At 42.8% G+C, this 16,283-nt stretch overlaps 1 long non-coding RNA gene across 1 annotated transcript in view; it reads left to right on the forward strand.

Annotated features, from left to right (window-relative positions):
• LOC133209260 (uncharacterized) overlaps window positions 1-16,283 on the forward strand; it is a 44,889-nt gene that overhangs the window by 13,113 nt on the left and 15,493 nt on the right. The gene's annotated exons all lie outside the window — the stretch shown is intronic.

A 16,283-nucleotide genomic window follows, 5' to 3' on the forward strand; every position in this document is an offset into this window, starting at 1 on the left:
CTTTTCTACAAACAAAAGCAATATGTCCTTAATATGCAGCTTCACAAAGCCACCTATGTGTCATAATCTTAAATTGGTCCTGAATGTGCCTAAAAATACAGAACAAACACCCACAGAGCTGAGGCTTCATGAAAAGGTGGCTGCAAATAATGGAAACATTTACAAACCAACAGATTGATCCAAATATGAAACTGTGCTTAGGTCTTAGTCTGCAGTTTAAACCTCTCCGTTATAAGCCAAGTCCTAATGCATCACATTTGGAAATGTTCAAAAATAAAGAGACTTTGACCCTGAGCTGTCATTTCCCATGCTGGATGATCTGTGTTTGAGGGAGTCAAAGACAGGACTTGGACCTGCTTAAGAGAGTCCAGTAGAGGCCATGGAGATGCTGCGAGGGCTGGAGCAGCTCTGCTCTGGAGCCAGGCTGAGAGAGCTGGGCTGGGTCAGCCTGGAGAAGAGAAGGCTCCTGAAGGGGAGACCTTAGAGCAGCTCCAGTGCCTAAAGGGGCTGCAGGAAACCTGGAGAGGGGCTTTGGACAAGGGCCTGTAGGGACAGGACAAGGGGAATGGCTTGAACCTGACAGAGGGGAGACTGAGATGAGCTCTTAGGCAGAAGCTCTTCCCTGTGAGAGTGCTGAGGCGCTGGCACAGGGTGCCCAGAGAAGCTGTGGCTGCCCCATCCCTGGCAGTGTTCAAGGCCAGGTTGGACACAGGGGCTTGGAGCAACCTGCTGCAGTGGATGATGTCCCTGCCCATGGCAGGGGATTGGAACTGGATGAGCTTTGAGGTCCCTTCCAACCCAAACCAGTCTGGGATTCTATGAGTACACAGTTGTCCTTATATAAAATGGGGTTTCCCTTATAGTAGGGTTTTTTTTGATTTTAATCATCATTATTATATGACACCAACACTGTGCTTGATGTGTCCTGAGGTGGGGACAAACCCTGGCTTCAGCAGCTACCAGCTTAAAAAGAGAACAAGTCCCTGTGCCTGTGCCTTGCTGAGGGTGGTATCAGGGTCAATCATACGCAAAGCAGTTGGTATTTGCTCTGTAGCTGCAGTGCTGGGTAGGGAGGTAACTTTTTAATAAAGCTATTTATGGATTTAGGAAAGCTCTCACTGCGAGTGATCTTAGTTCTTCTCTGTCCTGCACCCACACATGGCAGTGACTAACAGCTTCTAATTCATACTAATAGCTTCTTAGAGTAAAATGGAAATGGTTGGCTCTTCATACTGCATTGCTCTTTTATTGTGGTTCCTCTTTATATATATATCAACAAGCAATGCAATTTACCCCGCTGTGCCTTGCTCCTTGGAGAGAACTGGCTGTTCCTACCTTTCTGCTGCCTTGATAAATGCTCCATTTGCATGGAAAATAATGCAAATCAGTTGTTGAGCTTTTGCCTTGTTTAATTGCAAAGCTGGTTCTGTGTAAACAGGCTGATGCTGTTTTGTTTGCTGACAGGAAGAAAAAAGAATTGGGACAGTTTATATTTGCAATGTTTATTTTTTGGGGGTGGCTTCTGGCCTAATCCTGGTGGAGACATTTAGGATTTATTGTATGCTTGAAAATTAAAAGACTTTAGAAATAACCCCCTGAATCTTCTTGGTGCGAAGGGTTTGATTCAGCTCTGGTCCCCTGACTCTTCTTCTGTTGTATTAATAAAACCTGAAGTAGCAAATGAAAACAGATTAATTGCACATTGGCATCCAGCAGCTTTGACTCTCTGTTTTCCTAAACTTCCTACTGCTACTTAACATCACTAAAAGGCTGTAAATGCTGCAGTGCTGGATTGATGAAATTCCATTTGCTTCACCTTTCTTTATAGAGGTATAAATCATTACGAAAGGTGGAGGAAAAGGCACTTTTGCATGTTAGGTTTTTCTGTGTCCAGTCTTGCACCCTGAGGAAGTCCAGAAACTGCTTATACATGGCAGCATCCAGGGACACCATCCTTCTGTCCACAACAAAGCAAAAGAATAATGCTCAGGCTTGGGGCCTGAGGGGAAGAAATGCCTGGAAAGGTTTGGAGGCATGTGCTGCGCTCTGTGCTTTGCCAAATAAAGTCCAGTTTTCCTGAATCAGTTCCAGGCCTTTCCTTGTTTGTTTCCAGAGTGTGCCTCAGGATGAATTGCTGTATTACCTCTAATAAGACTTGTCACAGAGTTTCTTTGGAGGTGTCTACCACATTCCAGGGCATTGTGCAACAAGAAACATCCTTGTTTTCCATGCAGCCTTTGTGTATGTGTAGGAATGTTGGTACCATGTGTCAATCCATGAGATTAGTATCTCCCAGTTATCCCAGTCATGATCAGGGATGGTAGCTAGACATTCCTCTGCTTAGGTGCTTCAGGAACTGATCCAGACACAAACACCTCTACAGCAGCTTTATAAATAACTCATTTTTTTCCCTCGTCCAGGTGCTTTTCCTCTTTGACAGCAGTTGTCCTGCTGAGTTTAAGTGTGAAGGAGATATGTCTCCTAAACCCTGAGAACACTCACATCTAGTAGATCCCTGGAAAAACCTTTCCAAGATCTTCAGCTCTCACTGAAGTGACATTAGGACTAAAACCACTTTCTTTCCAGCCCCCTGACACAGCCAAATTACTGTCACATTCTTGTCATTCATATTTATCCAGCAATCCCTGGCAGTGGTAGCTTGTGCAGGTACCTGAGCTGGCTGTAGTACCAACCCTTGCCATGTCCCCACATTAAGCTGTAATCCAAACTAGTTGGTCCTTTAAGCTTGCACCAGCCAGGCTATTGGAGAGGTGAATTCAAGCCCAAGTCTGCACACAGTGAGGATGCAGCAGCTCAAGTTGTAATAGCTCATCAACTGCTAATCCAGTCCTTATGTGCAGCTAATCAAATCATGCTGTGGATTGGAGTGGATTTGGATGGGAACCGCTCATTTTGATGCTGTTGCTGGGAAAACAAGCATTTGAATTCTGGCAGTTCATGCAGGTGTGATAACAGACAGTGTTATTCTCCAGCTCTTCAAGATGTTACTGTCTTATGTGGTTAGAGAAGTTTTAATGATACTAGGATTTTGTGGAACAAAGAAATCCATCTTTTCTTAGGACAGACTTAAATTGGATCAGCCTCTTGGAATTTTAGTGATCCAGAGGACATTGGCTTAGTCTCATGACTCCTTTTCATTCCAGAATAGCTTGTGGTATTTTAGTGATAGGGACCTACACAGGCCTTGTCATTCTGGGCCAAAAACACTTTCACAAGAAGTGACTGCAGTCAAAGAACTGGTTCTCTTAAGTCACAGACCTTGGCCTCAAAGTGTTGTGGAATGCCCTGAGCTCTAAATGCAGGAGGGTAAACATATTTGCAGGCTGAGTTCTCATCGATTCTATCAGTGGGGACACCGAGTGGTATAAATAAAGGACCTTCAAGAACACTGTATTTAGCTCTAATTAAAGGAAGCTTTCAAGATTTGCCAAATTAAGTAAATACTGTATTAGCTCTCTGCCTGTTATAGCCATGGACAAATTAGTCCATTTGAAAGCTAAACTGCTTCCTGGAGACACATAAAAAGATACTGTGCTCCATATGTTATTTTACCACAGAAAGTTTTGGATGAGCAAAATGATACTTATGCCCAAATTAAGGGCTCAGATGATGCTCTGCAGTCTGTGATGGCTTCCTGCACCTCTCAGTGACTGTAGTTATATAGCTCCCAAAAGGACTGTGCTCAATACAGGGAAAGCTCACAGGATCTGCTGTATGAAGTTAAACCTGTGGTTGACTTTGTTCCTCATGTTTAAACAAGAGAAGCCCTTAACCATGAGGTGATTTGAGAGGGAAAAAAAAGACAAATCTGGTATAATCAGAATGGGCTCCCATAGTTGTACCCCCCATCAGGCACTGGTGCTGCCATTGGGACAACTCATTGGTACACCCTTGATTAAGTGGATTTGTGCCAGTGTGGGAGACACCTGGGGCCTTGGATGCCCAGTCTTGGACCATCCATTGTTAAGGGTGTTCTTTGTCCCATTAAAGAGGTAAAGATAAGCTTTAATATATGTGGGCTAATGTGGTCATAAGATATCAGTACCTAACACCTACTTTAGTTGAATATTTAATTACAAAACTGCAATCCCTTCATGAAAGGAGTTAATGATTATGGCTTTGCAGTAGAAGCTCATGCTATGTGCAGCAAAAGCTGTTGTAAGAAGGTCTTTCTCTTAACATGAGGGGAAAGAGTTCATGTCTCCACACTAGATATTTGCCACACCAGATTGTTGTCTAGACTCTCTTATAAGATCTTTTAAACAAGGTCTTATAAGATTGATATATATATGATGTCTCCATACAATATGATGTCTCCATACAATATGGTGTCTCCATATAAGGGAAAAATAGGTTCTTCGAGGCACAATTCATCTCACCCTGGCAGATATATTCTCATATGTCTAGGATAAGACAAAGTGTGCCCTTCAAGTACTCATTTCTCTTAGTTATAGGGAGAAGTTGGAAAACTTGCCCTCAGATATTTATGTCTACGCTGTAGATATCCAAAGTTACTGAGGATAATTTAGGCTGTGTGCTCTTCAGGGATGCCAACAGACAATCTGTATGTCCAACTCTTCACCTATTTACACATACAGAACATTCTCACTGCAGATTTGCTTTCATGCAAATGAACAATTTGAGTTCAGTTGTTACAGTCTCAGGAATAATTTAGGGACCTGTCATGATTTGTGCATGGCTGTGGTGCCATCCGGAAATATGTTAGAAAAAGACAAAAGAGACAAGTTAAAAGCTGGGACAAATCTGAGGAATTCAGTCAGAAAAATCTCATGTGGGATTCCTGAGTCTAATCACTTTGATTGCATTTTCCTGTAATTTGTAGCAGCCTGTATAAGCATTAATCTTGCTGCACTGACAGAATACATATTAAACCCTATCAGCTTCCATAATATATGTAGTTTCTCCCTCTCCATTCCTCCCTTTCTTTCCATGTTAGTTCTTCAAAACTAGAAAGCCTAATTCTAACTCTGAGCTGAGGATTGAGCCTTTTCACAGTTTGGTCATGTCTCCTGCCTTCCTCTGCTTTGGGAAGTGCTAAGCACACCATCAACCCCCACAGATTTTGTGGATATATTTTGTCAAATCTTCACTTCCAGGTAAGGAAACAAAGGTTTAGAAGGAAATGTACAATCACTGGCTCTGAAACTTTCCAGTGTTAGGTTCTAAACTAAGACTTCTAGCAAACACTGTTGGTTTCCATTGTTGTCCGCACTGGGACTATTTTATCTGAAGTGACACTTGCTTCATTTCACCAGTTCACAGGTGATCACAGGGTGTTATTCTTGACAACCACAGATAAAGAGGGTCACCTTCCAAGGCCTCCAGAGAGCAGGTAATTAGGAGCTGGGTTTAAGGTCAACTGTCCTGCAGCAGTACAGAACTGTTAGTGTGGAAGTATCAGAGTGCTCCGTGAAAGCTCCATGCCATATACACCTGATTGACTTGGCCTGAGGTGACAGGAGTAAAGAGGTTCCAGTGCCCATACACATCAGTCATGTGCACTGCTGTATTCCAGCATGGGTTATCCAGCTTGGAACAGAAAACCAAAATCATAAACGAGTGGTTTACAAATAAGCCAAGCTAAATAGAGCCCAGCTTCCCAAACTGGGATGTACAAAACCACTGTGGGGAGCCTTGATAATGGAAAAAACCTAAACCTCTCTTAAGTTTGGAAGCAAACAGGCTCACAGCTTGTGAGCAGGAACATCTTCAGTTACCAGTAGGTGTCATTGCAGGTTTGCGGACAGGGGGAGTTTAGTGGGGCCCCAGCACCAGGCCATGGCCATGCTTCTTGGATGCATGCACTATGGAAGCCTCCACATCGTCCCAACTTCAAACTTTAGGGTGGTGCAGAAGGAAATCCTGTTTAATCCCCCATTATCATTCTGAGTTGAATTCTTCTCTGTTTAGGATCAGTCATCTTTATTATAACCATTTCTTTTCAGCCACAATAGCCCCTCTTTTCTGTGTATCTAAAACCCTTACAGTCAATCTGACCAGGGTGGAAAACTTTAATACTGAAGTGAAGAATGCTATAGGGATGAATGTGGTGCAACAGTTCAGCATAGAAGATTAGGGTATGCCCTTCTCCCACTTACTTTAGAACTTGTCCTTCCAAGAAGGAATGTTCAATCACATCTGAGCTAATATTTCTGTGTGCAATGTGCTCTGCCATGTGGACAATAAAGCCACATTTGTAGCCTGCTCCAGGATCTTTGGAGGTCAGAGATATAAAACTATAATTATGGCTTCAGTCTCTCCTGATATGACAGATTTCCTACCCTCAGTAATTCCTCTGCCTGTTCCTGTCCTATAAGGAATATGGGTGATCAGGGCTGTGGACAGTACTGAAGGGAAGGCCTCAGGAAGGCGTGTACAGAGCCACTCGTGCTCAGCCTTTGCTGCAATTATTTAGCCCAACATATCCTCAAATCACATTTCCTGTTTGATAGCTGCAGCACATTGATATCCATACATGCTACTGTAATATACGTCCCCCTTTCTCTTCCTGTGTTGCTTCTGCATAATTAGAAGATAAATTCTTGTTCTCAGCTCCTATTACTATGATGTAATTCCCCAGAGGAATGACATTCTTCCTGTAGGGCACTCTGACCCTCCTGTATATTGATGGTGCCTCCCAGCTTTCCATCATCAGCAAGTTTTATTCGTGTGTTCTGACAGTTTGTGCCAGGGTCATTCATAAAAATATTTAAGATTGACTCCAAGTATGATTCCTCAGGAATTCTGGTGTTTGGTCCATACCAGCCTGATCCTTTTTGGTCCATTCTTTTGAATAGTTTTCTGTCTATGCAAAATCCTTATACCATTCATTGTTTTCTGTGGTTTAACTACTAATTTCCCAGCTGATATTTTGCCAGATTCTATACTGATGCCCATATAGATCAATTATATGTCCACAGACATCTGGTGAAGAGCCATCCTCTTTCATTAAATCTCCAGATGCCTATTTGGATGCCTGAGTGGGGGCTGCTAAAGCACATAGTTTGGGACTTTGGTAGTGGAAAATGTTGCCCTTGAAGCCTGGTATAAAGTATACCACTCCACACAGCAATTCTGTCACTCAGAAGTGTCAATGACATATAACTGCCCCCATAGAGTACATAGAGAGGATGTTGAAGAAATGAGCTACAAATGAGGAACTGAGAATAATCATTTAGTATATAATATACTAACTGCTGTAATAGAATGCACAAATAACTTGCTGTTATCCTTCCTTTAACGTTTTATCTAGCCAAGACTACCAATTCCCAGACTTTTGGGGCTACAAAGTGCTCTTATCCATAAGGAAATGACTGCACATTGCCATGCACCTGCCCGGCATTTTTCGGTTGGAAAAGGCAGTGTGGTTCTGCAGAGCAACTGCAGGTCTTTTATCATGGCCTTGTAAACCAAGGGATGTGATCTGAGAACCACAGCTGCAGCACTAGGCAGTGTTCAAGCTCCTTTTCCCTGCTTCCTAGAACTGAGATTAAAATACCTTCCTTAAAAGAGGCTGGGATTTCAAGGAAAATAGTTGTTCAACAAGCTGCTCCTCTGAAATCAAATGAAATATCTCATGCACACAGGACATGCAGAAAAGCAGGTTTACAGTGACAAGGCTCTTTTTTTTTGCTCTATATTTGCTTGAAATATGCTGGTGTTAAAATGATGGTTTGTTTTTGAAATATTTGGACTACATAAGACTCACATGATGGGCCCAGGCTGAGTAGCTCCTTATAGCTCATTTCATTTCCTGTTCCTGACTTTACAGGTAGCATTGGAAATGGGACAACTGGATTTACTAGAACATTGAAAGGTAGATTGGGCATGGCCAGGCAAGCACTCAAAGATCTTGATGCTTGTGGAGCTGCCATCATCATTAGAAGTAACAGTAGAGCATAGAGAGGGAAAAACACCAAAGAAGGAGCATAACCATAAACTGAATATAAATAGTATGACCTCAATTTTCCATGACTGGTTTCCTCAGTATCTCTTTAATTGCTTTTATGCCCTGCTAAATAACCAGACCAACGAGTCCTGTTTATTTTTATGTTATAGCTTTCCTAGACCTGGAGTTCTGGACATGCTACTGCCACCACTGATGTTATAATCCATGAACATGCTTTGGTGAGCTTAGATGTTTAGAGAACAACATCTGTCACATCTCCAATTCACAGCACAGTAAGTGTGCAGCAATTGGAAAGGCTGCTTATACCATAGCGCATTTATTAAACACTGCTTGAACTTTAAAGGCAGGGAGATGACACTGCTGATGAATTTAGGCTTTGTTTTGCTCACTGAATACTTGTGGTAAGATTATTTACTTTCTTGTGCTGTTCAAGATCAGTGGGGCGGTAATTCTTCTCTGTATTTCTCCCATGATGTTGAGCAGTGCTCTATGATTATATGGGTTGTGCTTTATTCATTATGACCACTTAGAAGAACATCACACTGCATTGTTCCAGTGCCATACAAGCATTTCCAGAACAAATACCCAGCTGTATAACACTAAGGGCATGTCCCCATCATACAATAGAGTGTGGGGCAGTGAGTCCTCAGTTAATGCTGACCAAACCAGCTCCCAAACTGGAAGCAGTGGTGCTGTGTTAGTGCTACATTTTTGCAGTTAAGTAGGGATTATGAGCTAGAATGCAGCTTTGTGCTAACAGAGCTATGCTGCTTTCAGCTCTGGGTCTGGCATGGCTGCAGAGGCAATTGCTGTGCTGTTTGGATGTACCAACATGGCCAGTGACAGCTCACGAACTCCTGTACCATGCTAGAAGGTACTGGGGCATCTATAAATAATCAATTTACTTGTTGCAAATATGATACTTGTTTTATAATAGTCTGATAGGCAACAGCACTCTCTCATGCATCATGGTAGTCTGATGCTGCACAACAGGGTACTTGATATCCCAGAGACATCAATCCTGGTAGGTAGAAACTCTGTGCCAGCATGAAGTGAATTCAAAATATGCATGAGGATTTTAAAGCAAATCAGAGGGCTGTTAAACATGCAGAGCTTCTGTTTACACAGCTCTCCAAACGTTTTCTGTGTGACTTAATGGAGACAACCAGTAGACACAAAGGTTACCTCTTGCAAAGCTTTCTCTGCACTTGCAGAGGTAAGCTGGGCTTTGAAAATATGCTTGTCCTGCTTGGTCTGCATGTGTGAAACTACCTTCCTAGGCTCAGAGATGGTTTTGCTGTGGGTGATTTTGAGGCTGGGTTGAATGCTCAGCTAATAAAACCAGGCAGCTGGATTTCTCTTGATCCATACAACTGTCAGGGTGCTGTGGCAATTTACACCACTTGAAAATGTGGCTTTGGCGCACATATAAAAAAACATCCCAGCTGCTTGATGTGGAGCCTGCACAGAGCGTTTGCAACAGGAAGCCCTGTGTCAAAACAGTTATGTTCCAGATCTATCCCTTGGAGAACATTCACAAGGTGAAGAGGAGGCAGTCTGCCAAGCCTGACCTTGCTTTAATTCAGCTCCCTGTGAGACATCAATCTGGGTTTCTCCTTCTGGGATTCACTTGCCTTAGAAACAGTAGTTCATTCCTAGGTTTACCCAGAAGCTACAGAGCTCTTGTAGCTGTTGTGTGTAATTAGAGAGCAAAGTTTAATCCCCACTTCCTGCTCTATTAATAACAAACCATCAGCTTTTCTCCACACAAGGGAGCAGCCACAGAATATTGAAAGCAGTGTGACACCTGGCTTTTGACTGATAGAGCTCAAACCACATTACAAAGGAAGGAAGTAGCATTTTCTTTTCATTGGAACTGAAGCACAGGGGTGGGACAACCTGAGCAACACCCTGCAGTGTTCCTGGTCACTTAGGTTACACAGTGGCTTGCATTAGCAGGAAAAGATGCCACTGAGACAGGGAGTGAGAAGGTATGGGACTAGAAGAACTGGTAGTGTCCCACAAAAGATGTTCCAAAATAAATATAGTAGCATTAAAGAAGACACTTAAATTAGGATCTTTCAGCTCAGCTTGAAGGCTGAAACTGGATGCTGAGAACCAGTAGCTCTGACATAGGGAATTTTCTTGTGGCCCAGTTTAGAAATAAAATGTTTGGAGCTGCAGGCAGGAGTTTGACCTTTTCCTAAATCATAAATTGTTTCCACGTTGAACTCCTAAAAGCAGTTCTGGAGTCCTCCTTCTTGCAGGAGCCTGCATCTTTATCCTGAAAGCATTAGAACCCACGTTTGCCTGATAGTCTTGAGACAGGATTTGTACCTCAGCCCACAGAAATGCTCACTGACCAGCTTTGCTGGCTGTATCATTCACCACTCCAAATCTACTGTTAGCAGTTCTGTTATTTAAATCTTTCTGAACTCTGGTGACAAACTGGCCTGAGGATTTCCTGCCATGAAAGGAGTTTGTTTTCTTCATGCAGCTTAGGGGCGAGTGGTGTTGAGCAAGAGGATTTGTCAGCTGATTCCCTTCAGACGTATGTTATCATTTGGTGGGAAGATGCAGAATTTACTCTTCTCAGCAGTGGGCTGATCTACCAAATCTCTTTGTGTTACTGACATCATCTGGGGACGGGGTTGTCCTTAACTTTGCTACTTGGAGTTGTGTATTGGGCATAAACTGTAGGGTTCACTACACTGATGTGTAGCTGCAGAGGTGACCCATGTGAGAGATGGCCATGAAGTGCCATGTGCCTGTCACCAGCAGCTCTCACACCCACAAAACACCCCCTTAAATGACAAAACATCAGCTCACCAAAGGAACATGTGGTGCCCTTCCTCAGATGTGTTTTAGAAAGAGAAGCAAGGAATTGGGGTGGACTAAGTGTAACCAAGGGAGGTCGAGACTGTTGTGTTTGGCTTAAGCGCGAGGGGTGATGAAATGTGCTTACTTCAGTGTTTGTGTAATTATTTATGTTTCCTTTTCCCCAATCCCTGTATCAGTGATTAGAAGTTTATGTCAGTTGACAGACACTAAGTAAGTAAAAATTCCCAAATGGAAACTTTTGCCCGCAGAAGAGGAGGTGACAACAGACAGGTATGTGATGAACTGACCTGTAGAAACATATTTTGCCTCGGTGATAGTCATGAATGGGTGATTGCTTTGTCCTTGTAGGAAGCCCTGCAAATGAACTCAAACCAGACCAGTCTCTCTTTGTGTAAGAAGTGATCTGACATCAGCTTGGTCAAAAAAAACCAAATTGATTTGCAACCCGATGAGTTTTTACACAACTCCACATATTGAGTGGAGCCCTCTGGTGTATGAAATGGATCTGGTAGCACAGGGAAACATCCACACAGGTAGGAATGGTAACTATAGCCAGCAGTACCCCCAGAGGAGTCCCACCTCCTGCATTTGCAGGGTGAAGAAGCACTGAAGCTGCAGTTTGTGTCTGGGCAGAGACACTGTGAGAAACTCAAGGCACATTTTGCAATGTAGCGTGGGAACTGTGCCCAGAGCAGAAGCACGAACACATGGGAGAAGCAGAGGCAGCCTGGAGCAGGAAGCCCTTAAAGTCATACACACTTTGCCTATGACTCCACCACAGCCATTCCAGCTGGCTTGGGGCTGCTTGAGAAACCATCCTCTTCATTTCTCTGGGTGTCTATGTGATTCTCTGGGTTTATTAGCTCACTGCCCCATGCTTCCCCTCTTTTCTCCCCAACTCTCCCACACTTTGACCTCACACCATGAAACTGTCAGAGCAAGGAAGCAGTTTGAGCTGAAACATTCATTCCACATTACGTGATCTGAGATTAAAGGCAGGAAATGTTTAACCCCTTGACAGCCTTCTCCCCTCATCCTGGGAAGTCTCAGGTTTGAAACTCCTTGCAAACCATGTATAAATAGGTGGTGACGAGCACTGATGATTTTTAGAGGTATATTCATGTCTTACTAGTGGCTTTTACCAGTAGCCACAGCACAGGGGTTGAGGGATTTGCAGACTGAGTGTATTCTCTCAGCCCTGTTCATGGTTCTTGGTTCTTCCAGTGTTGGGATGTATTTGCAGTGTGGGGAAATGTGCGTTGCCAAACATATAATAAGAGATGAACATTTGGCTCCATTTGTTTCTCTTCATTCCCCAGTGCGAGGTTCAGAAGTGCAAATGGCTAAAATTAAGAACACAAAAATAGATAAAGAGAGGCATCTCAATGATTAGTACTCAGGATTTAGAAACAAAACTTCTTGCTTTCTTTAAAGCTGACTAATAAATAACGCCAGCAGAAGAGAAATGGATCATTTCACAGCCCTGACACAAATATGTATTGTGAGTTTCAAAAGCTGCAATTTTGGCAGATTCTGGCTCTTCTGAAAGCCAGTTACTGCTCTCCAGCACAGATTGATGAACGCTAGTCAGATATATTTGGTATTTTGTACTAGCTCTTGGACTCTGGACTCCATAGGTGGTCTTGGCAGTTAAAAGGGTGGATAAGAATGGTCTACACTGAGACCAACAGTATTGCTGTAGTCCCTTAGGAGAAGAAGTGACTTTGACATAGGCATAATGGAATCACATGGGCTGGACTGTGACAAAGACATGGTGGTTTCAGCACTGCTCTGAAGGGATGAGGATGAGAAATGCTGATGGTTTCCAAGGTCTGGCTTCTGGTTTCAATTTCAGAAGAGCACCTCCAGATCTGTAGCTCCAGAAACATCATGTTGGAAAACCCATGGTTTCCCAGTAAACCTTTTGTGCCTTGGGACATTCTTCTCACAAATGTTGACCATCTCAAATGAAAGGATGAGAGAACAGGCTGTTGAGCCAGAATTGCCATCACTGCTTTCTCTACATTCAGCACTGCTGCCGGTCCATTGCATCCCCAATGCTTGAGGGAGAGACAGTCTCTCTTACTGGAAATCAAATGCACATAGGAGCATCATGATTTTATGCTTCTCTTTCATTCCTCTATCCCACTGCTCTTTAAGGACAGTGACAGAACTGCTCAGGTGTCTGACAGGTAACTTGTTCTGCAGGTTAAATAATGGAGAGTCTTGTTCATTTGAAATGATAAACACCTTTTCTTGTAGAGCATGACTACGAGTTCCAGTTCCCAACACATGTAAAAGCAGCCCAGACACCCACAGTCTTCATCAAAACCAGGCAGGCAACAGAATAGGCTGTTGTGGTGTGATATTCCAAAATTGTTTCATTTTTTCATCATGGCATCGGAAAATACTGAGTTTTGAAGTGAAATACACTGCAGAACACTGTGAGAGTGGTGGCTCCTGCGAGCATCTGGAAACCTGGATCGCAGTCAGCAAGTGACATAATTCAACTCTTTTCATGAGAGTTCAAAGGCTACCTCAGAAAAAGCCCAACCCCTGCTTATCTGGTGAGCTTTCTAACCAGGAGGAGGTACAGTGTGTCTCCAGGTTCAGCAAACAGGACTAATACCTTTTCAAAATGACCAGTTACTGATTGCTTATGCACTAGTACCCAGGAAAAGGAAAACTGCTTTCCTTAGGAACAGTCTCCACAATGATCCATAATAACAACACGAGGCTCACATACTTTCACCCATCACATTTGGAGAGTGTGCAGCATCCCCTTGTCCTGCTGCAGAGCAGACAGTAAGTGTCTGTGTGATGAGATCCAGAGCCTGGGTCTTGAAACCCATTTGGATAAAAAGGAAAATGTAAGAAATGTATCTTCTAAGGAAAAGAAGATTGGTTTGACAGCTCCTGAATGAATTAGACCCTTGGGTTTGCAGAGCCTACCAACTTTGCTTCATATTTGGTGTTTTTCCATCCGTAGGAACCCGTGCTGAAACAGTGTTATTTAGGATAAACCTTGCTCACTTTGTGATGGATCAAATTATTGTCACCAGAGGAGGCTGACAGATGAAGGGAGACTAGAACTGGGTTTGCTGCATTATTTTCCATGCTCCTGTTTAGTCCAAAACCTTCAGTAATGGGAAAAACCTGACAGAGCGGAAAATCAGCAGCTGTTCTGAGCTCAGGTGCAACTTGCACCACTGCTTAGAGAAGAGGACTTGCTTAATTCAACCAAAGAGAGTTCAGAGAAGAGCAGCAGAACTTTGCAAGACCTGAAAAGGTTTCAGTAAGCAATGACTGCACAACAGAAGTCAGCTCAACACTGTGAGCGCAAAAGAAGGGAAGGAAATATCGGGCTAAGGCAGTGAGAGCACTTGGGGAGAAATGGCAGGAATTCAAAGGGTTGTCTAAATACACAGTTGAACTGACTTCATTTAGATGTGCTTTAAAATGCTTTAGGTAAATAAGGTCAAAAGGCTGAGTAGACATACTTCTTTTGCTATGAACCATGTTTGGAGTTAAAATACTTGGAAATATGTTTTAAACTAAACAGCAAAAATTATATTTCTAAGCCAAAGGAAGAACAATTGCAGGAGGTTTTGCTTGCTAAATGAGAACAAAGGCATGAACAGAGAGGGATGAGGAAGGGCATAGCCAGTGAGAACAGGGGTGAAAAATGATCAAAGGAAGAGTCTCGCTTTGTCTCCAGAGGTGATAGATCTTTTCTAGCACCATTGCTCCTGTTTTGGGGGCTTTTAGAGTGAAACTGGAGAGCTTTATCACTTTCAGTTGCATAGCTTTCCTGTGCTAGCCCCAAAGGAGATGGGTTCAGCTCATAAGAACTCTTGAAGATACATGAACCATAGAATCCTGGCAAATACATCATCGTGTTCTGCCGCTCTGGGGTCATGTGCTGGCTCTGCAGACAGAGGTGCTGCTCTTGCAGTGTCAGTGTGATTCTGACCCAAAGTCCTCCAGCCTGTAATGGGCAGAGGTAAATCAAGCAGGAACAATGAGCTGGCAGCCTTCCAGTTTGCCTTGTAAAACAATTAGACAACCATTTTCTGGTACAGCCTAAGTTTCTTTGATGTCTCAGAAAGTTACTCTTTCCTCTTCATCTGTGCACCTGGCATAAATCCTGTGTGTAGGCATGGACCCTGGATACAAATATTTCTATCTGAGCTCTTCCTTGAAATCAAGATCTGAATTTTCCATTTGTTCCTATGTTTTGAGTGTAAACATGGGATCCAAACCACTCTGAATTTAAGGAATACAGAATCAAGATTTAAGCCATCCCTACTGCCAATGCAGGCAAGTCCTTTGTTTCTCATTGGTGAGTCTCTCTTGTGGATGCTGAATTGCATAGCAAATATGTGTTAATATCTTTCCTCATCCTTATGGACACATAACTTTGATTAAGAGACCTGGCCAAGATCATCAAGTCACAGGAAAAGTTAAAAATGGAGCCTGATTTTCCCAAGTCACACTGTATTTCCATTGGGAACCACTGGAAACGTGTGAGAAATGCATCTGACAGGAATACTGCAGAAAATAGCCATTTACAAATAAATTCAATAACTCAAAGCCAGGCTTGCTATTACTGTAATTGCATCCAGTTCCAGGATGTCAGCAATGCTTTGCTCAGGCAGTTCCTAACATAGCTTATAATTTAAGTAACTTTTCCCAACTTTTAATTACATTCTTCTGTAACACAACTCACTGTGCTTTGTGCATACCTTGAGGGAGGTGGTATGGTCTGGTAGCTGTTGTGAAGCATTGGGAATTAATTACAAAGGACACAGTTTGTGAGTTCCTCTCAAGCACTTGCTCAGCTGTGTAACCTTGGGGCAAATCACTCAAGTGCTTTGTGCCCAAGTAAACCCAGCTGTAAACCATCTTGAAAACCAGATGGTGCACAAGATTTAAATGGCTCAGGAGAATGAAAAGAGATGGGAGTAAAAGAAAAATGAGTTTTATAGCTTATTGCTGATAGTATTGCTTCCAATGGAGTTAATCTGGACTTAATATAACAGAGAAGAGAATTTGCCTTGATATCCCCCACAAAAAACCCACTCTCCAATCGTTTTTTCCTCTCTTCTCTTGACTTTATGCCAAGTACCTTCTCTCTAGAGGCTTAATTTTAAACTTTCAGTAGAATACATGTTTTTTCCTTGGCTGCCTCAAGGTTCTAATTCAGGATCAGGTTCTACATGACTAAACTTTGATATTTTATATGATTATTTTTAGGTACTTAATTCTATAGCCTTCTCTTCTCCCTGCTTTTCATGCCACCATTCTCCTTCCTCAGCCTTGCTTAGCTTCAGTGGCCCAATGATGTGTCCTAGCTCTTGGAGACTGCCCTGCTAGTAAAAAGCCTGAGCTCTATTGTCTTTTGTAGATGGCATGTCCTGGCTTAAACCCAGTATCAAAGCTCTAACAGGATTTGTATTGCTGGTCAATGAACAAAGGAAATACTAAAGTT

Source organism: Neopsephotus bourkii, unplaced genomic scaffold, assembly GCF_033783945.1.
Source record: "Neopsephotus bourkii isolate Nb327-2 ecotype Australia unplaced genomic scaffold, CSIRO-AGI_Nbou_v1 NB_324, whole genome shotgun sequence".
NCBI lineage: Eukaryota > Metazoa > Chordata > Aves > Psittaciformes > Psittacidae > Neopsephotus > Neopsephotus bourkii.